General features: G+C 42.7%; 1 pseudogene; it reads right to left on the minus strand.

Moving 5' to 3' along the window:
* Positions 1–9,690: 9,690 nt before the first annotated feature.
* Positions 9,691–23,320, minus strand: LOC147982911 (uncharacterized; annotated as a pseudogene).
* Positions 23,321–23,551: the final 231 nt, after the last annotated feature.

Genomic DNA, 23,551 nt, shown 5'->3' on the forward strand with positions numbered 1-23,551 from the left:
GAGTTGGAATTGGCGTCGGAGGGCCACCAGGGGGCCCACGAGGTAGGGGGCGCACCCAGGAGGGGGGGCGCGCCCCCCCACCCTCGTGAACAGGTGTGGGCCCCCTGGCCTTCATCTTTGGCGAGGATTTTTTATTATTTTTTCTAAGATGTTCCGTGGAGTTTCAGGTCATTCCGAGAACTTTTTTTTCTGCACATAAAACAACATCATGGCAATTCTGCTGAAAACAGCGTCAGTACGGGTTAGTTCCATTCAAATCATACAAGTTAGAGTCCAAAACAAGGGCAAAAGTGTTTGGAAAAGTAGATACAACGGAGACGTATCAACTCCCCCAAGCATAAAGCCTTACTTGTCCTCAAGCAATTCAGTTGACAAACTGAAAGAGAAAAGGAAAAACTTTTACAAACTCTGTTTGCTCTTGTTGTTGTAACATGAAAAGACAGCATTCAAGTTTCAGCAAATATTTTGAACTAACCATACTAACAATAACACATAGGTCTCACAATTACTCATATCAATAGCATAATCAGCTAGCGAGCTATAATAACAAAACTCGGATGACAACACTTTCTCAAAATAATCATAACATGATATAACAAAATAGTATCTCTCTAGCCCTTTCTGAGACCGCAAAACATAAATGCAGAGCACCTTTAAAGATCAAGGACTGACTAAACATTGTAATTCATGGTAAAAGACATCCAGGCAAGTCATACCCAATATAAACCAATAATAATGAATGCAAATGACAGTGTGCTCTCTAGCGGGTGCTTTTTAATAAGAAGGATGATGACTCAACATAAAAGTAAATAGATAGGCCCTTCGCAGAGGGAAGCAGGGATTTGTAGAGGTGCCAAAGCTCGGTTTTAAAATAGAGATTGAATAACATTTTGAGCGGCATACTTTTGCTGTCAACGTAACAACTATGAGATGGCTGTATCCTCCATACTACATGCATTATAGGCAGTTCCCAAACAGAATGGTAAAGGTTTATACTCCCCCAACCACCAACAAGCATCAATCCATGGCTTGCTCGAAACAACGAGTGCCTCCAACATACAACAGCCCTAGGGGAGTTTTGTTTGATTATTTTGATTTTCTTTGATCTTTTTGGATCATGGGACTGGGCATCCTGGCCTTTCTCGTGAATTAGGAGCGGAGTCCACTACTCCTCTTGAGAATAACCCACCTAGCATGGAAGATGTAGGCAGCCCTAGTTGAAACATGAGCTGCTCGAGCATACAAAACAGAATTTCATTTGAAGGTTAAGAGTTTGGCACATACAAATTTACTTGGAACGGCAGGTAAATACCGCATATAGGTAGGTATAGTGGACTCATATGGAACAACTTTGGGGTTTAAGGAGTTTGGATGCACAAGCAGTATTCCCGCTTAGTACAGGTGAAGGCTAGCAAAAGACTGGGAAGCGACCAACTGAGAGAGCGACAACAGTCGTAAACATGCATTAAAATTAATTTACACCAAATACAAGCATGAGTAGGATATAATCTACCATGAACATAAATATCATGAATGCTATGTTGATTTGATTCAACTACATGCGTGAACATGTGCCAAGTCTAGTCACTCAATTCATTTAATGGAGGATACCATCCCATCATACCACATCATAATCATTCTAATAGCATGTTGGCACGTAAGGTAAACCATTATAACTCATAGCTAATCAAGCATGGCACAAGCAACTATAATCTCTAAATGTCATTGTAAATATGCAACGATGAATCATCATATTTACAAAAACAAGAGAGGTCGAATTCATACCAGCTTTTCTCATCCCAATAAGTCCATCATATATCATCATTATTGCCTTTCACTTGCACGACCGAACGATGTGTATAATAATAAGAGTGCACGTGCATTGGACTAAGATGGAATCTGCAAGCATTCAACTCAAGAGAGAAGACAAGTAATATGGGCTCTAAGTTAAATAAACAATCATGCATGTATGAGCCACTAAGCATTTTCAATATAGTCTTCTCGACCCCAAAGAAAAGAAAGAAAACTATTTACACGGGAAAGCTCCCAACAAGCAAAAGAAGAACGGGAAATATTTTTGGGTTTTCTTTTTAATTACTACAGCAAAGAAATAAACTACTACTATTTTTTTTAAGGTTTATTAAATACACAAGAAGAAAGCAGGAAAAAGAAAATAAACTAGCATGGATATTACAGTGAAAGAGTATGAGCACCGACATCTAGCAATGAGTGTGTGTGAACATGAATGTAATGTCGGTGAGAAATACGTACTCCCCCAAGCTTAGGCTTTTGGCCTAAGTTGGTCTATTGCCAGGGATAGCCTGGCGGATACCCGTAGGTGAAGCTGGGTCATACTGCGATGAAGAAGACTCTGACTGCCACTGGGTGGCAACCACCTCTGGATCCCAAGAATAAACAGACTGTCGTGGAGGCTCATCTTGTGGCTCCGGTTCCGGGGCTGGTATAGGATTCCGATAGGCTTGAATGGCCGCCCACGGAACAATGTGAGGACCTACAGACAAGTTAAACAAAGAGGGAGCAGGCAAAGTAATAGTCTCAAGGTGATGTTTATCAAAGTATAATTTATATTTGAGCTCCCCTTCACGACTCTTAACAAGAAAGTCATGCGCTAGCATACTCTTATAATCTAAATAAGCACGGGGCAACGATGTTTCTTCCTTCTCCTCATGCCTAATACGTATTTCAAAATATTCAGCTAGGCATGAAGCATAAATGCCTCCAAAGATGGGGCCCTTAGTACGATTCAGACTTAAACATCTAGCAACAATTCCACCCATACTAACAGAGTTATTGCGGTGTAAACCATGGAACAAAATAATAATATCAGGAACACTAAGGTTTCCACAGTTCCCACGTCCAATCAAGCAACGACTAGAAAATAAGGCAAAGTAGTGTAAAACAGGAAAATGTATGCTAGTAATCCTTGCATCCGAAACCTTCCTGGTTTCTCCCACAGAGATAGTGTTAATAAAAGCTTCTACTTCGTTACGGTGTGGTTCATCCAAGGTGCCTTCAAAGGGTATTTTGCAAACCTCGCAAAATTCAGCTAATGGCATCTCCTTAACAATGTCATATAAATGAAACTCTACTGATGGAGGTGATTTCTTAGGGAAAAAGTAGAAGTTTTGCACAAAAGTATTTGTGAGTAAGAGATACTGATGACGTTGGTCACGGAGGAAGTCGGTGAGGCCAGCATTCTCAATCAATAAATAGAAATCCTCATAAATCCCGGCTCTCCTCAAGAAGTCATCAGAAGGCCATTCACACGGCCGGACCTCCGCGGTGCGAGGCAAATTAAATTTGGGCTTCTGCTCTTCTTCCTTTTGGTTTTCCTTCGAGCTTCGGCTCGACGAGCCCCTTAAAAGTCTCTTCATTATTTTCTGAAATAATCTGAAATTTTTAGTAAACTTCAAATAAAAGTGAACCAACTTCAATAAAATCGATAGCAACAACTCCCACAAGTGCCTAGAGCCTATATCAAGCATTAGAACTACTTGGAACCATATAAGTTTGACATGCAAGCTCAAGAACATGGTCACCTATGCAGCACAAATTTGCAATGAGTAAAGCACTAGAACAAAAACTAATTGGACCAATGGAGGAGTCACATACCAAGGAACAATCTCCCCAAGCAGTTTTGCGAGAGGTGCTTTAAGCAAGGAGATCGAAAATCACAGCAACGGGGGATGGAACTCGTGCTTGAGTTGGTTTTTCGTGTTTGTGTGAAAAGGAGGAAGAAGATGGGTGCAGGGATAAGTGGAGGAGGGCCACCATGGGCCCATGAGGCAGGGGGCGCGCCCAGGGTGGTAGGGCGCGCCCTCCACCCTCGTGGCTAGGTGGCAGCTCCCCCCGCGGTAATTTTTGTACGGTAAATCCTCAAATATTCCCGAAAAATCATATTAAATTGGCATGGCATTTTGAGGACTTTTATTTTCGGGATATTTTTATATTGCACGGATAAGTCAGGAGACAAACGGAAAAATACTATTTTACTTTATTTCTACTAAATAACAGAAAATATAAAGAGGGTATAGAAGGTTGTGCTTCTAGTTTCATCCATCTCGTGATCATCAAAATGAACCCACTAACAAGGTTGATCGAGTCTTGTTAACAAACTCATTCCGAATAATCACGGAACAGGAGAATTTCGAATAACACTAAGTTACCTCAACGGGGATATGAAAATCCCCAACAATAAGAATATCATACTTTTTCTTGACAGGAGGGAGAGGAAATTCAAAACCTCCAAATATAATCGATGGAATTTTTCCAATAGAGTTGATACTATAAACTTGAGGTTGTTTCCTCGGAAAGTGTATCGTGTGCTCATTACCATTAACATGAGAAGTGACATTGCCTTTGTTGCAATCAATAACAGCCCCTGTAGTATTAAGGAAAAGTCTTCCAAGAATAATAGACATACTATCATCCTCGGGAATATCAAGAATAACAAAGTCTGTTAAAATAGTTACGTTCGCAACTACAACAGGCACATCCTCACAAATACCGACAGGTATAGCAGTTGATTTATCAGCCATTTGCAAAGATATTTCAGTAGGTGTCAACTTATTCAAGTCAAGTCTACGATATAAAGAGAGAGGCATAACACTAACACCGGCTCCAAGATCACATAAAGCAGTTTTAACATAATTTCTCTTAATGGAGCATGGTATAGTAGGCACTCCTGGATCTCCAAGTTTCTTTGGTATTCCACCCTTAAAAGTATAATTAGCAAGCATGGTGGAAATTTCAGCTTCCGGTATCTTTGTTTTATTAGTAATGATATCCTTCATATACTTAGCAGAAGGATTTGTTTTGAGCACATCAGTTAATCGCATACGCAAAAAGATGGGTCTAATCATTTCAGCAAAGCGCTCAAAATCCTCATCGTCCTTTTTCTTGGATGGTTTCGAAGGAAAAGGCATGGGTTTCTGAACCCATGGTTCCCTTTCTTTACCATGTTTCGTAGCAACGAAGTCTCTTGTATCATAACGTTGATTCCTTGATTGTGGGTTATCAAGATCAACAACAGGTTCAATCTCTACATCATTGTCTTTGCTAGGTTGAGCATCAACATGAACATTATCATTAACATTTTCACTAGGTTCATGTTCGTCACCTGATTGTGTTTCAGCATCAGAAATAGAGATATCATTTGGATTCTCAGGTGGTTCAGCAATAGGTTCACTAGAAGTTTGCAAAGTCCTATCATTTTTCTTTTTCTTCCTTTTAGAAGAACTAGGTACATCAATATTATTTCTCTGAGAATCTTGCTCGATTCTCTTAGGTTGGCCTTCAGGATACAAAGGTTCCTAAGTCATTCTACCAGTTCTAGTAGCCACTCTAACAGCATAATCATTTTTCTGACTATTCATTTCATCAAGCACTTCTTTCTGAGCTTTAAGTACTTGTTCTACTTGAGTGGTAACCATAGAAGCATGTTTGCTAACAAGTTTAAGTTCACCTCTAATATTAGCCATATAATCACCCAAGCGTTTAATCATAAAGGTATTCTGTTTTAATTCTCTACCAAAATAAGCATTAAAGTCATCTTGCTTAAACATAAAGTCATCAAACTCATCCAAGCACTGACTAGCAATTTTAGTAGGAGGGACTTCAGCTTTATCATATCTATAAAGAGAATTTACCTTTACTACCTGTGCCAGGATATCGGGATCAGGAGGTTATTCAATGAATAAGGAATTAAGATCATATACTTCTTCAACAGGCGGTAAATTAAGGCCGTGTATTTCTTCAATAGGAGGTAAATTCTTAATATCTTCAGCTTTAATACCTTTTTCTTTCATAGATTTCTTTGCCTCTTGCATATCTTCGGGACTGAGAAATAGAACACCTCTCTTCTTCGGTGTTGGTTTAGGAATAGGCCCAGTAATTGGCTCAGGAGCTGGCTCGGGAGTTGGCTCAGGAGGTGCCCATTTATTTTCATTTGTCAACATATTATTCAATAGAATTTCAGCTTCATCCAGTGTTCTTTCCCTGAAAAGATAACCAGCACAACTATCCAGGTAATCTCTGGAAGCATCAGTTAGTCCATTATAAAAGATATCAAGCATTTCAGGTTTCTTAAGAGGATGATCAGGCAAAGCATTAAGTAACTTGAGAAGCCTCCCCCAAGCTAGTGGGAGACACTCTTCTTCAATTTGCACGAAGTTGTATATTTCCCTCAAAGCAGCTTGTTTCTTATGAGCAGGGAAATATTTAGCAGAAAAGTAATAAATCATATCCTGGGGACTACGCACACAACCAGGATCAAGAGAATTAAACCATATCTTAGCATCACCCTTTAATGAGAACGGAAATATTTTGAGTAAATAAAGGTAGCGCGATCTCTCATCATTAGTAAAAAGGGCGGCTATATCATTTAACTTAGTAAGATGTGCCACAACAGTTTCAGATTCAACCAAAGTAATTATATCTGGATCAACAGAAAATTCATAATAATCCTTATCAGGAACACAGATAGGTGAAGTAGCAAAAGCAGGGTCGGGTCTCATTCTATCTCTAAGAGATTCTTTACCCCATTTAACTAGCAACCTCTTAAGTTCGTATCTATCCTGGCAAGCAAAAATAGCTGCAGAAGATTCTGCATCAAAAAGATAACCCTCAGGAATAGCAGGCATATTTTCATCATCACTCTCATCATTGTATTCAGATTCAATAATTTCTCTTTCTCTAGACCTAGCAATTTGCTCATCAAGGAATTCACCAAGGGGCATAGTAGTATCAAGCATAGAAGTAGTTTCATCATAAGTATCATGCATAGCAGAAGTGGCATCATCAATAACATGCGACATATCAGAATTCATAGCAGTAGCAGGTTTAGGTGTCCCAAGCTTACTTATAACGGAAGGAGAATCTAGTGCAGAGCTAGATGGAAGTTCCTTACCTCCCCTCGTAGTTGAGGGCAAAATAGTAGTTCGATCGTCTTTCAAGTTCTTCATAGTGTCCAGCAGATATAAATCCCAAGTGACTCAAAGAATAGAGCTATGCTCCCCGGCAACGACGCCAGAAAAAGGTCTTGATAACCCACAAGTATAGGGGATCGCAACAGTTTTTGAGGGTAGAGTATTCAACCCAAATTTATTGATTCGATGCAAGGGGAACCAAAGAATATTTTCAAGTATTAGCAGCTGAGTTGTCAATTCAACCACACCCGAAACTTAGTATCTGCAGCAAAGTGTTTAGTAGCAAAGTAATATGATAGTGGTGGTAACAGTAACAAAAGTAAAGACAGCCAAAGTAATGTTTTTGGTATTTTGTAGTGATTGTAACAGTAGCAACGGAAAAGTAAATAAGCGAGAACCAGTATATGGAAAACTCGTAGGCACCGGATTAGTGATGGATAATTATGCTGGATGCAGTTCATCATGTAACAGTCATAACATAGGGTGACACAGAACTAGCTCCAATTCATCAATGTAATGTAGGCATGTATTCCGTATATAGTCATACATGCTTATGGAAAAGAACTTGCATGACATCTTTTGTCCTACCCTCCCGTGGCAGCGGGGTCCTATTGGAAACTAAGGGATATTAAGGCCTCCTTTTAATAGAGAACCAGAACAAAGCATTAACACATAGTGAATACATGAACTCCTCAAACTATGGTCATCACCGGGAGTGGTCCCGATTATTGTCACTTCGGGGTTGCCGGATCATAACACATAGTAGGTGACTATAGACTTGTAAGATAGGATCAAGAACACACATATATTCATGAAAACATAATAGGTTCAGATCTGAAATCATGGCACTCGGGCCCTAGTGACAAGCATTAAGCATAGCAAAGTCATAGCAACATCAATCTCAGAACATAGTGGATACTAGGGATCAAACCCTAACAAAACTGACTCGATTACATGATAAATCGCATCCAACCCATCACCGTCCAGCAAGCCTACGATGGAATTACTCACGCACGGCGGTGAGCATCATGAAATTGGTGATGGAGGATGGTTGATGATGACGACGGCGACGAATCCCCCTCTCTGGAGCCCCGAACGGACTCCAGATCAGCCCTCCCGAGAGAGATTAGGTCTTGGCGGCGGCTCCATATCGTAAAACGCGATGATTTCTTCTCTCTGATTTTTTTTCTCCCCGAAAGCCAATATATGGAGTTGGAGTTGGCGTCGGAGGGCCACCAGGGAGCCCACGAGGTAGGGGGCGCGCCCAGGAGGGGGGGCGCCCCCCACCCTCGTGAACAGGGTGTGGGCCCCCTGGCCTTCATCTTTGGCGAGGATTTTTTATTATTTTTCCTAAGATGTTCCTGGAGTTTCAGGTCATTCCGAGAACTTTTGTTTTCTGCACATAAAACAATATCATGGCAATTCTGCTGAAAACAGCGTCAGTCCGGGTTAGTTCCATTCAAACCATACAAGTTAGAGAGAAGAAATCATCGCGTTTTACGATACGGAGCCGCCGCCAAGCCCTAATCTCTCTCGGGGGCTGATCTGGAGTCCGTTCGGGGCTCCGGAGAGGGGGATTCGTCGCCGTCGTCATCATCAACCATCCTCCATCACCAATTTCATGATGCTCACCGCCGTGCGTGAGTAATTCCATCGTAGGCTTGCTGGACGGTCATGGGTTGGATGAGATTTATCATGTAATTGAGTTAGTTTTGTTATGGTTTGATCCCTAGTATCCACTATGTTCTGAGATTGATGTTGCTATGACTTTGCTATGCTTAATGCTTGTCACTAGGGCCCGAGTGCCATGATTTCAGATCTGAACCTATTATGTTTTCATGAATATATGTGTGTTCTTGATCCTATCTTGCAAGTCTATAGTCACCTACTATGTGTTATGATCCGGCAACCCCGAAGCGAAAATAATCGGGACCACTCCCGGTGATGACCATAATTTGAGAAGTTCATGTATTCACTATGTGCTAATGCTTTGTTCTGGTTCTCTATTAAAAGGAGGCCGTAATATCCCTTAGTTTCCAATAGGACCCCGCTGCCACGGGAGGGTAGGACAAAAGATGTCATGCAAGTTCTTTTCCATAAGCACGTATGACTATATACGGAATACATGCCTACATTACATTGATGAATTGGAGCTAGTTCTGTGTCACATGACGAACATGACTAATGTTACATGACTGTTACTTGACGAACCGCATCCGAAATAATTATCCATCACTAATCCGGTGCCTACGAGCTTTCCATATACTGGTCTTGCTTATTTACTATTCCGTTGCTATTGTTACAATCACTACAAAATACCAAAAACATTACTTTTGCTGTCTTTACTTTTGTTACCGTTACCACCACTATCATATTACTTTGCTACTAAACACTTTGCTGTAGATACTAAGTTTCCAGGTGTGGTTGAATTGACAACTCATCTGCTAATACTTGAGAATATTCTTTGGTTCCCCTTGTGTTGAATCAATAAATCTGGGTTGAATACTCTACCCTCGAAAACTGTTGCGATCCTCTATACTTATGGGTTATCATGTACTAAATCAGAGAACATTAATGTACTAAAATTAATGTATTTTTAAAACACCATGCATATTACAATTGAAAAAATACATACATTCATACAAAAAACATGTAAAAAATACATACATACATATATGAACAAACATAAGAAATACATATATCTAAAAAATACATACATACATATATGAAAATATAAAAACATCTAAAAACATGTAAAAACATCTGAAAACAACGGCGGCAGCGGCGGGGCCGGCAGGGGCGCGCGGTGCTCACAAGGGCGGCGGCGGGGCGGGCAGGGGTGAGCGGCGGGCGGCGTCGGAGCGAGCAGGGGCGCGGGGAGTGGCAGCGAGGTGTCGGCAGGGCGGCAACGGCGTTGAGGCGCGACGCGGGGCGGCGACGGCGTCGGGGAGGCGCGGGGAGGTGACCGTGACGGCGCGGGGTGGCGCGCGGCGATGGCGTCGGGGCGGCGCGGGGTGGTGACGGCGCGGGGCACGGGCGGCGATGGGGGCGGCGACGGCGTCGGCGGTGTGTGAACCGGGCAGCCTGGCGGCGGCGGCAGCGCGGGCAACTGCAGAGATGAAATGAAAAACGTTAAGTCTTTGCTTATATAGCAAAGCCATTGGTCCCGGTTCGTGAAACCAACCAGGACTAATGCACCCTTTAGTCCCAGTTGGTGGCACCAACCGGGACTAAAGGGGGGCATTGGTCCTGGTTCGCAGCACTAACCGGGACTAATGCACCCCTTTAGTCCCGGTTGGTGCCACCAACCGGGACCAATGGGCCTTGCACAACGGCGTGGTGGTGGGAGTTTAGTCCCACCTCGCTAGCTGAGAGAGAGCCGCACCTGTTTATAAGGTGCGATGCGCCAACCCTCTCGAGCTCCTCTCTAAAGCAGGCTTTCAGGCCTAATCTGTCTCTATGTGCCTGTGGGCCTACTGGGCTTACTACGGGCCTGAATCCTGGCCCATTGTTAGGTTTCTAGTCGTATTCAGGCCGTGGGGGCCCAGTAGGAGGCACTTTTTTTTTCTTCACTTATTGTTGCGATTTTTATTTTTTTCCAGTTTTTTTGTTTTGTTTTCTGTATTATTTATTTTCTTTTGTTTTTTGCTTTATTTTTTAATTCTTTTTGCTTTTAGTTTTAGAAAAATTATAAACTTTCTGTTAGTGTCATTAGTTTTCAAATTTGAAAACTTTTTTTTTGTTTTCTTTCTTGCTTTATTTATTTTATTTTGTTTCTACTTACAACAAAATACTTATTGTTGCTATTTTTATTTTATTTTCAGTTTTGTTGTTTTGTTTTCTGCATTATTTATTTTATTTTGTTTTTGGCTTTATTTTTTAATTCTTTTTGCTTTTAAGTCAGCAAAATTATAAACTTTCTGTTAGTGCCATTAGTTTTAGAAAAGTTATAAACTTTCTGTTAGTGCCATTAGTTTTCAAATTTGAATACTTAAAATTTGAATTCTTTGAAATTTGTGTGAATCACAAGTTTGTGATTAACTTTACTAAAAAATGAACATAGATGCGCCTATAGAGAAAATTCAACCTAAATTTATAATAAATTTCTATGAATTTCAGAGAAATTCACTATGAATTTAGGTCAAATTCCTTGTATAGGGGCATCTATTTTCACTTTGAGAGGAGCTCAACAAGGCAGAGAGGGACAGGCTTATAAACCGATGTGAGCGCCCTTCGGTTGGCGAGGTGGGACTAAACTCTGAGCGCAACGAGGACCAACCCTTTAGTCCCGGTTTGTGGCACAAACCGGGACTAATGGTCATGGGCCAGGGGCGAGGCGCATTGGTCCCGGTTCGTGCGTGGTACCGGGACCAAAAGGTCCAGACGAACCGGGACCAATGGCCCACGTGGTTGCCCTCTTGAGAGTGTTCTTGGTTAGAACATAGTTGACAAGGAGCGAACCGGGATTAATGGTATTATGAGGGCCGAACCATAAGACATTAAAGCATTTCAAATGAACTCTGGAAAAGTTGAAAGTTGGCATGGTATCATAATTTCACCCACATAGCATGTGCATGTACAAAACGTACAATGGTATCATACTCGTCTGTTACAAAGTTGGCATGCTATCATCATAATAGTTGCGGGAGAAAGTCTTCACTTTTTCTTCGCTTGTGTCATTTGCTTATTGCGCCATAACCATGGATAATCTTCATCGTTTATCAGGATGCTGGGGTCAGCCTTGACTTTGAAGGGAGGAATTTCATGAAACTTTTCATAATCTTCAGACATGTCTGTCTTGCCCTCCACTCCCACGATGTCCCTTTTTCCTGAAAGAACTATGTGGCGCTTTGGCTCATCGTATGATGTATTCGCTTCCTTATCTTTTCTTTTTCTCGGTCTGGTAGACATGTCCTACACATAGATAACCTGTGCCACATCATTGGCTAGGACGAATGGTTCGTCAGTGTACCCAAGATTTTTCAGATCCACTGTTGTCATTCCGTACTGTGGGTCAACCTATACCCCGCCTCCTGACAGATTGACCCATTTGCACTTAAACAAAGGGACCTTAAAATCATGTCCGTAGTCAAGTTCCCATATGTCCACTATGTAACCATAATATGTGTCCTTTCCCCTCTCGATTGTTGCATGAAAGCGGACACCGCTGTTTTGGTTGGTGCTCTTTTGATCTTGGTCAATCGTGTAAAATGTACTCCCATTTATCTCGTATCCTTTGTAAATCAATACAGTCAAAGATGGTCTCCTGGACAACAAGTACAACTCATCACAAACAGTGTTGTCACCTCTGAGACATGTTTCCAACCAACTGCTGAAAGTCCTAATGTGTTCACATGTAGTCCAGTCGTCGCACTGCTCCGGGTGTTTGGAGCGCAGACTGTTCTTGTGTTCATCGACATACGGGGTCACCAAGGTAGAGTTCTGTAGAACTGTGTAGTGTGCTTGAGACCAAGAATATCCGTCCCTGCATATTATTGAGTCCCTTCCAAGCGTGCCTTTTCCAGTCAGTCTCCCCTCATACCGCGATTTAGGGAGACCTATCTTCTTAAGGCCAGGAATGAAGTTAACACAAAACCCGATGACATCCTCTGTTTGATGGCTCATGGAGATGTTTCCTTCTGGCCTAGCGCGGTTACGGACATATTTCTTTAGGACTCCCAGGAACCTCTCAAAGGGGAACATATTGTGTAGAATTACGGGCCCCAGAATGACAATCTCGTCGACTAGATGAACTAGGACGTGCGTCATGATATTGAAGAATGATGGTGGGAACACCAGCTCGAAACTGACAAGACATTGCGCCACATCACTCCTTAGCCTTGGTACGATTTCTGGATCGATCACCTTCTGAGAGATTGCATTGAGGAATGCACATAGCTTCACAATGGCTAATCGGGCGTTTTCTGGTAGAAGCCCCCTCAATGCAACCGGAAGCAGTTGCATCATAATCACGTGGCAGTTATGAGACTTTAGGTTCTGAAACTTTTTCTCTGGCATATTTATTATTCCCTTTATATTCGACGAGAAGCCGGTCGGGGCCTTCATACTGAGCGGGCATTCAAAGAAGATTTCTTTCTCTTCTTTCGTAAGAGCATAGCTGGCAGGACCTTCATACTGCTTCGGAGGCATGCCGTCTTTTTCGTGCAAACGTTGCAGGTCCTCCCGTGCCTTAGGTGTATCTTTTGTCTTTTCATACACGCCCAAGAAGCCTAGCAGGTTCGCTCAAAGGTTCTTCATCACGTGCATCACGTCGATTGAAGAGCGGACCTCTAGGTATTTCTAGTAGGGTAGGTCCTAAAATATAGATTTCTTCTTCCACATGGGTGTGTGTCCCTCAGCGTCATTCGGAATAGCTAGTGCGTCAGGACCCTTTCCAAAGATTACGTGTAAATCATTGACCATAGCAAGTACGTGATCACCGGTACGCATGGCGGGCTTCTTCCGGTGATCTTCCTCGCCTTTGAAATGCTTGCCTTTCTTTCGACATTGATGGTTGGTCGGAAGAAATCGACGATGGCCCAAGTACACATTCTTCCTGCAGCTTCCCAGGTATATACTATCGGTGTCAAGTAAACAGTGCGTGCATGCGTGGTATCCCTTGTTTGTCTGTCCTGAAAGGTTACTGAGAGAGGGCCAATCATTGATGGTCACGAACAGCAACGCCTTTAGGTCAAATTCCTCCTGTCTGTGCTCATCCCACGTACGTACACCGTTTCCATTCCACAGCTGTAAAAGTTCTTCAACTAATGGCCTTAGGTACACATCAATGTCGTTGCCGGGTTTCTTAGGGCCTTGGATGAGAACTGGCATCATAATGAACTTCCGCTTCATGCACATCCAAGGAGGAAGGTTATACATACATAGAGTCACGGGCCAGGTGTTGTGATTGCTGCTCTGCTCCCCGAAAGGATTAATGCCATCCGCGCTTAAAGCAAACCATGCGTTCCTTGGGTCACTTGCAAACTCATCCCAGTACTTTCTCTCGATTTTTCTCCACTACGACCCGTCAGTGGGTGCTCTCAACTGCCCGTCTTTCTTACAGTCCTCACTGTGCCATCGCATCATCTTGGCATGCTCTCCGTTTCTAAAGAGACGTTTCAACTGTGGTATTATAGGAGCATACCACATCACCTTCGCAGGAACCCTCTTCCTGGGGGGCTCGCCGTCAACATCACCAGGGTCATCTCGTCTGATCTTATACCGTAATGCACCGCATACCGGGCATGCGTTCAAATCCTTGTACTCACCGCAGTAGAGGATGTAGTCATTAGGGCATGCATGTATCTTCTGCACCTCCAATCCTAGAGGGCATACGACCTTCTTTGCTGTGTATGTACTATCGGGCAATTCGTTATCCTTTGGAAGCTTCTTCTTCACTATTTTCAGTAGCTTCTCAAATCCTTTGTCAGGCACAGCATTCTCTGCCTTCCACTGCAGCAATTCCAGTACGGTACCGAGCTTTGTGTTGCCATCTTTGCAATTGGGGTACAACCCTTTTTGTGATCCTCTAACATGCGATCGAACTTCAGCTTCTCCTTTTGACTTTCGCATTGCGTCCTTGCATCGACAATGACCCGGCGGAGATCATCATCATCGGGCGCATCGTCTGGTTCCTCTTGATCTTCAGCAGCTTCGCCCGTTGCAGCATCATCGTGCACATCGTCTGGTTCCTCTTGATCTTCAGTAGCATCACCGTATTCAGGGGGCACATAGTTTTCATCGTACTCTTCTTCTTCGTCTTCCATCATAACCCCTATTTCTCTGTGCCTCGTCCAAACATTATAGTGTGGCATGAAACCCTTGTAAAGCAGGTGGGTGTGAAGGATTTTCCAGTCAGAGTAAGACTTCGTATTCCCACATATAGGGCATGGACAACACATAAAACCATTCTTCTTGTTTGCCTCAGCCACTTCGAGAAAATCATGCACGCCCTTAATGTACTCGGAGCTGTGTCTGTCACCGTATATCCATTGCCGGTTCATCTGCGTGCATTATATATAATTAAGTGTGTCAAAAAACATTACAGAACATCATGAATAGATAAATAAGTGACCAAATTAATAGAAGTTCATCATCACATTAAAACCAAAGTACATACATAGTTCTCATCTAACAACATATAGCTCTCCAGAGCATCTAATTAATTAAACCATAAATTGAAACTATGTAAAACATTTCAATGCGAAAACAAATGCGATCATAATCACAATCAAGGTAACAACTGATCCAACTGCATAATGATACCAAGCCTCGGTATGAATGGCATATTTTCTAATCTTTCTAATCTTCAAGCGCATTGCATCCATCTTGATCTTGTGATCATCGACGACATCCGCAACATGCAACTCCAATATCATCTCCTCCTCCTCAATTTTTCTTATTTTTTCCTTCAAGAAATGGTTTTCTTCTTCAACTAAATTTAACCTCTCGACAATAGGGTCAGTTCGAATTTCCGGTTCAACAACCTCCTAGATAAATAAAATCTATGTCACGTTGGTCGGCATAATTTTCATAAACAATAAATGAACCAATAGTTATGAAAAGATAATATATACCACATCTGAATTATAGACAGGACGAGGGCCGACGGGGGCGGATACCAAAACCATTGCACTATATAAGATGCAATAATAAAAGTAAGAAAATAATACAAGTATCTATCTAAACATACAAGTAAGAATATTTTTCCTTTCAGAAAGAAGATAAGAACAAGAGGCTCACCACGGTGGTGCCGGTGATGAGATCGGCGCGGGTGATCGACGGCGGTGAAGACGGGGACGGGGCGTGACGGACCGCTAAACCTAGATAAATATTGAGGAAAATGGAGATTGGAGGTCGAGCTTGGAGAGGAGGAAGCTTAAGTAGTGTGGCTCGGGCATTCCATCGAACACCTGAATAGGACTATTTTGACTTCCAAAGCATGTTCATTATTTTGACTTCCAAATCAGCTCCTGAATAGGACTATTTGCCCTTCGAAGTTCGCAATCATAGTTTCTCCCTGTTTTTAGGCTAGTTTTATAATTTTTTGACTCCTCATTTCAACTCGGAATTGAGTGAATCTTTTGCTTTGAAAAGTTTGAGCTAGTAGCATTCTTGAGAAAAATTATCAGAAAATTGGCACATTTTTTCCAGAGGTAAGTAGGAGAGAGAGTGTTTGGTATATCCTGCTTGGAACTTGTTTATCATCATTATCTTTACTGCCATTGTGATCTTCGCGTATATCTTGTTATCCAGAGCTACTTCATATCCTATGTTGCTGCTAGTCGTGCTACGCCGTGACCCCATTAGTGTTCTAGGCTCGTGTCTGTAGTTCAATCTAGCCTAGAACCAGCACAGTACCGTTGTTGACCGTTTATTCAACACTGCATCTCTGAATTGATTATTGATAATATTTTGCAACCATATATTTAAGCCTTCCAAGATCCACATATTTCTACACCGTGTATGCATACATTCACCTGGCAATCGCTTTACTCAATCTTTGGAGTTATTCGACACCGCTGGTTGCCGGTCACCACCTGCTACATGGCAGGAACTTGTAAGATATTGATAATTGCTTTACTGTGAGCGCTTTACCACCATATCCTAGTAGTTCATAGGAACATTATTTGGATTTTGTTTCTTGTTTCTACTAATCATGAAAGGTTCGGGAGATAGAAGTTTTTTGACGACGGACACATCTTCACCACCACGAGAGGTGCGACTACACACACTAGCTTACGACCAAGTTATCTCTCTACCACCTTTTCAGAGTAGATTTAATCCTGTTATGTATATTGATTGGGAGCTTGAGGTAGAAATAGTTTTTAGCCGCCATGATTTTTCTGAACTTGACAGAGTGTGAGCTTTCACTCGAGCATTTATTGGTTTTGCTTCTGTTGGGTGGAGTGGGCATCGTAATAAAAACATTGATAACCAACCCACAACTTGGAAATATTTGAAAGCTATAATAAGAGACCAATTTATTCCTGCTTATTATCGTCGTGAATTGCTTCGCAAATTAGAACAATTAAAAGAAGGAAGTAACATTGTTAATGCTTACTACCAGGAGTTCAAATCGTACATGCATATTTGTGACAGAGATGAATCTGAAGATGATTCAAAGAATAGATTTTTTTTCATGGTTTAAACCATGACATTCGCGCAATATTTTGTTATATTCCATGTTGCATTACTAGTATATATGTCTGTACTTGTACGTTTGAGAGAAAAATATAGGAAAAATGCGTTGGGAGACTATGACAACTACTATTCTAGTTGAGGCTCACTAACACTGGTTGTACCCTCCCTCAATGCACCTACTAGAGCGGCCACAGCTCAGATTGTGAGCACGGTATCACCTCAAGTTTATGGTACATTACCATCATCCGTACCTAAGCACCCGAGTCATTGCAACAAGGTAACACTAAAGGTATTTATGACATAACTTCACATGAGGATGATGAATGCCTAGTTGACTTGAATACATCATGTGTTGAGTTACCTATTGATTTGAGCATAACACCTATTTTAGTGAATCGTGTTACAATTATCAATGTGTCATGTGATCAAACATCTACATATCAACAATGTCGAGTGCACCCATTCAATTAACTGTTGATGCGAAAGAACCATGTGAATCAGGAAATAAATCAGATTTGGCTCAAATACGTTTGAAAATAATTGTGCCAATGTTTAATCATTTTTTATGACATCTAATCCTGGTGATGATTTTGTGTCAAATGACTTGTTGTATGTTTGCTTATTTAAGCATGTTGTAGAATGTAAATTTGAAGCAGTTAAAGTTTATTTACCAATGTTTGGGATGGTTTAATGATGAACATTGTTAATATTTTGATATGAATAAGGGCTTTACTTATATGTGCAAACTGAGTTGCAATAGGAGGTGAAGACGGGGACGGGGCGTGACGGACCACTAAATCTAGACAAATCTCGAGGAAAATGGAGCTTGGAGGTCGAGCTTCGAGAGGAGAAAGCTTAAGTAGTGTGGCTCGGGCATTCCATCGAACACCTCATGTGCATAGGAGGTGAGCTAGAGCACCACAAAGCCCTCTCCCCCTCGGCCAGAAAAAACAGAGCACTGTGCTCTGCTCTTGCGCGAGGGGGTATATATAGGCACCTCATTGGTCCCGGTTGGTGGCATGAACCGGGACTAAAGGGGAGCCTTTGGTCCCGGTTCAAGCCACCAACCGGGACCAATGGTGGTGGGCCAGGAGCGAGGCCCATTGGTCCCGGTTCATCCCACCAACCGGGACCAAAAGGTCCAGATGAACCGGGACCAATGGCCCACGTGGCCCGGCCGGCCCCCTGGGCTCACGAACCGGGACCAATGCCCACATTGGTCCCGGTTCTACACTGAACCGGGACTAATGGGCTGAGCCGGCCTGGACCATAGCCCTGTTTTCTACTAGTGAATGTCCATGGTCAGGAAACCATAACCATCTATTGATCAACGAGCTAGTCAACTAGAGGCTCACTAGGGACATGTTGTGGTCTATGTATTCACACATGTATTACGGTTTCCAATTAATACAATTATAGCATGAATAGACAATTATCATGAACAAGGAAATATAATAATAACCATTTTATTATTGCCTCTAGGGCATATTTCCAATAGAGGACGCCGGGCATGGTGGTGGTGGCTGCCTTCTCCACCAAAGGCGGTTGGCTAGGCTGGTGGTGATGGATCTTGGATCCCACTATTAGCACCGGCGGCGAGTTGAGGAGACATAGTCGTTGGTGAAATCCGAGCCGACTCCGGTCATGGCGGGCGATGGTGGCGTCTACGTCGTTACCTTGATGAAGGCATCGTCAAGCAACTGTCGTCAACCTGCCCGTGCCGCTCCTGGAGAAATCCTAAGATCACCGGATCGGACGATGGCGGTGCTGCGGTGTCGTGTTCCCTATTGGGGGCATCGTTTGTGGAGCGGCGCCGGATGGAAGAGGCGTGAGGTGGTGTGGTGTGCCTTCTCTCGCGTCGACGATGACGGGTCTCGGCGGCATGGATCAGCGGGGTCTCGCCGGTGGGTGTGTGAGGATGGACGAGCGCAGGATGGTCGTGTTGTCTGGCGTCGTAGTGGTGTCGACGGCAGCTAGACCGGGCAAGGTAGATGCAGCAGTACAACACTGAAGATGGATTGGTGGCAGGTGGCTGCGGCGGCCTCATACCCGGCAGACGTCCTGGTTGAGGAGTGTGCCGTACTGGTGGGTGCCCCATACCCGGCAGGCGTCCTGGTTGGGACCTCAGGTCTTACATGTTAGGTTTGGTTGTGAGGTCTGTTTGGTATTAGGCCCAGACTATCAGCATGTCTACATCAACTGGATAGGAGTAGCGACATATGTCGCCTAGACGGTGGTTTTAGTCTTACTGTTGTATGACTTTGTAAGGTCTTGTGTGAATAATTAATAAAGTGGCTGCATGCATGCCCGGATGCAGAGGCCGGAGGTCCTCCAGCTTTTCTAAAAAACAATCACTTGAATACGTGTTTTTGGAGTATTTCACTAAAATGAGCCATGCCCTGCAAGAAATGTGATCCTCCTACACCAGTCGTGACCTCAAACACTCAAGTATTTCTTTTATATCATCTGCTGCCATAAGCCTTCAGAATTCTCCTATTTCCATGACCACTTGCATAGTAAGCTATTGTTCATCACACTGAGAGTCAGAATCCCTAGTCCCCCAAAGTCTGTATGCCAATTGACCAAGTGTTACTTCTCCTCATATTGCTTCTCTTGCCACATCATCCTAGCCCAAAACATGTTCGCGATTTAACTAGTATATAATTTATAATAGATCTAACAGAAATACTAATCGACAATTGGTGAAGATCTATCTGTAGTATTAACATGTAACTATACCATAGGTCTAGGGTTGACTCACATGAGTCACGCAACCACGATTTGATGCTAAGATTACCAGCACATCATGGAGGGCACACAGACGGTTCAAGTCTAATAGTCACTCTATCTAATCAGGCATGTCTAGTTATCCCATTCAAGGATTCTTTGTAATATAGACCATTCAGACGTTTGCCTCAATAATTTGGCACCGAAATAAAATTGGGTTTTGGAAAATGGGGTAGAATGTCGCTGAGGCATGCTCCCCAGTATTCCCACTCTAGGCTTTTTTACAGTCAGAGAGAGAGATAAACTTCATTCTACCTTTTGGTTTTTGAGACACACTTAATGTTTTAATTTGTGTTGCTACTTTAGCTAGAGTAGTTTTGTACTAGAAGTACGCGTGTGCTTTGTTGCGACATTTTCCCTTTAGCGCTCTTGTACTGCTTTTTGGTCAATGATAGGTTCTTTGAATTGATGTGTTTCACTCCGCCAATCGTTTATGTGGCATGGTTTACTGAAATTAATAATGTGTGCAACTTGAGTTGAATAAAATAAAACAACCCATGCTCCCTATGAATAAAACTCGATCTATTTTAAGGAGGTCATCAGGAAAGTAAAAGTTTACATTAATTTTGTAGGAATAACACTATTTGGAACATATGGATTTTGCCTTGGAAGGTCCTACGTTGATTTGATGATTCACCATAGTCTATAACCACCAGAAAGAGTGATATTCGTGAGCAATTTTTCTCAAGTGAGGTGCAAAATCAAGCAAACTTACAGCAAACATTTGCAAATATGCGGGTACATGGAAATGGTGACAAAAAGAAAACATGGCAGGGTTATGAGTGATGCATTTGAATTAAGCCATGGCATAAAAGATCTTAATGTCACTAACTACTTGTAATCATAATTTAAATGACTTCACTTGCGTGACTGATAATTGATATGTGCATTTTGCTTCACTATTTCTTGATATAGATTGCTCAATTATATCCATGTTTTTATACGTTATGGCATAATTCATGTACCCTTTTTCCTTTCATTTGCAAGATTAGAAGAAGGAGGTATGCCGAAAAACTAACACAAAGGATAAAACCAAGGAAAAATGAAGGGAAAAATCCCGAAGCCAGAAAAAAAATCACAATTCAGATTAGCTTCGACCTCACCTTATCCTTATCACTGGGCAAGATAAAGTTACCCACAGCATATTTCAGCAAATTCCATTGAGAAGAAGCCTCAGCCAAAATTTCATTATGAACTAAAGGGGCTGTTCTTAGTGAAGGCTATATTGTAGAGCCTAAGAAAATGTCCAGCCATGTCTACCTCCATGCTAATCACCATCCTAGAAAAATGTTTTTACCCCAGCACCAACAATCCTTTGAATGCGTTTTTGGAATATTTCATTGATATGAGCCAGACCCTGAAGGAATGTGATCCTCCCATGTCAGTTGTCACTTCAGATAGCACCTGCTCACTCAGGTATTTATTTGAAATTACTTCTTACCATATGCCTTCAAAGTTCTCCAATATCCATACCACTTTCATAGTAAGATCTTGTTCATCACATCAAGATCCAGAATCCCCAGGCCCTATCCTAGGTTTTCCATCATTGGTTTGAAGAAATCATGTTATCTTCACTCTTCTCTCAGTTGGAAACCATTTTGAACATTTCAACATCCAAATATACATGAAAGAATGATATGCAAGTGATATGCTTCTATTAACATCCTAATTTGGAAATTTGGGATGTTACACGACTAGTATTTTTATTGTTAGAAGTCGTCTCCGCCAATCACTTCTAATGTCCGCTTATGTACTAGTCCAATCCAATTGGTGGAGTACTAGGGCTTGATCTAAATGGATGTGCTAATGGCGATGGAGATAACTATGGAGGCCTTTGATAGAGTGCCTACTATGCAATGGTAGAATTCACAAGCCTCGGTGGTTGGGACTCGAAATCCATTTCCAGTGCCTCCTCTCCTCCTTAAATAGATCTTCAATAATGTGTATTAGGCCTTGCGGCATTATACATAGTACAAGTGATCGCCGTTTCTTATAGATCCTAATCTGGTGATGAAATACGTACCCAAGTGAGATTTGCATATCATGCAAAATACTCATTTGTAGACAACTTATAGGGATAATCCAAGAACATTCTTGGGAATATGAAGATTCAACTCCGGAAATTAAGGGTGTAGGATCCGCTTATCTAATCTTCCCAGTTGAACTGTTAATCATGCATGAGCAAGAAACATCCATAATGGACAAAAGTTTACTCCTGAAATTTGAAGACGGCAGGGTTCACTTACAACTGGTATGGAAAGATCACCCACACACTTGTTTACCTGGAAATTTAATGTAGATAAAAATGATAGCAAGGCTAATGCCTAGCTTTCTTTCATCTAGAAAAAGCCTTAATTAGCACATTTAGTTTTTTTTGAAACGGAGGCAAAAATATTTGCCTCGTCGATTAATTAAGAAGAAGAGAATTGCCGAGTTAATTTACGGAAAACCGGGCGAAAACCGATACAGACTCCCAAATGCGGACTACTCGCAAAGTAGGAAACACCAAAACCGCTTAAGCGGCCCTCTAAACAAACAACAACCGCAACCCTCAACACTTGAAGGACACAATGAAACTCCTAACAAGCACACTAACGAAAACTGAACACCCTCCATCATGAAACCACAGACGCCTTTCGGATGGCGCCACACTTCTTGTTTTTCTTCTTCTTTGGTTTCTCCTTACTTGGCATCTTCTTTGCAAGGTCACTTGTCTTGCTAGATGTCGGCTGTTGAGCCACCCATTTGTCAAGAAAATCGTAAAACTCATTGAATTTCTTTGTGTCGTTGTCGTCAACCAAGGGGCTCGTAGGAGCAGGCACCAACCAACCGGCAGCATCAACAACATCGACCCGAGGAACCACCGACATAACATCCTCCACCACAGGAACCAGCGACACAATCGACTTCGACACCTTTAGTTGCTCACATGATAGAGATGAAACATGTTCCTTACACAACGTCGTCGACGAGTCCACCTCCAATCGCTCCAAGGACAAAGGCAAAGCAAGGTTCGAACATATATCCCGAAGCTCGGGCATGAGTTGCAACACCGGAGCCGCAAGCCCGACGATGGACTCGCCCACAGCGGGAGGCAACACAATGGAAGAAGCAGACACCGATGGTGAATTTTCCCGAACACGAGGAGAGAAACAACCATAGGGCTCTGTCCCCCGGTCCTCCGTGGAGTCAACAACTGTCACACCAAGAGGTTGTAGCGTGGCCTGCAACATAGCCGGCACAAGGGAGAGCCTACTCAAAGCAGCCTCTGCCCGCTCCAGGAAGATCTCAATTCGTGCCTGTCAGCCTTGAAGCAACTCAGTCTGATCAGCAAGGGCGGTCTGGAGCACCATAGAAGATGAGGTTTTCGGGCTAGCAGAAGCAGAAACCACGGATGCCCAGGACCCACGGCGAAGCGCAGTGAAGGGGAGCGTGGATTTCATTTGGCCCTCTCTTGAAGGAGGAGGTGGACGACGTTGGGTGGCAAGGCGAGAGACGGGCGGGACGACATGACATGCCAATGAACTGAGAGGACACCATTGGTTGCTGTAGTTGCGCGCACGATGACCATTCTCCAAGCAACGAGAGCATCGGAAGGGATCTCTGCAAACCGCAGCACGGTGGCCACGGATGAGGCATCTGCAGCAGCGACCGTGAAGCCAAGCGGGGATTGG

The sequence above is a fragment of the Triticum urartu genome, chromosome 2A (genome assembly GCF_056163025.1).
Source record: "Triticum urartu cultivar PI428250 chromosome 2A, HENAU_Tu73, whole genome shotgun sequence".
In the NCBI taxonomy this organism is placed as follows: Eukaryota; Viridiplantae; Streptophyta; class Magnoliopsida; order Poales; family Poaceae; genus Triticum; species Triticum urartu.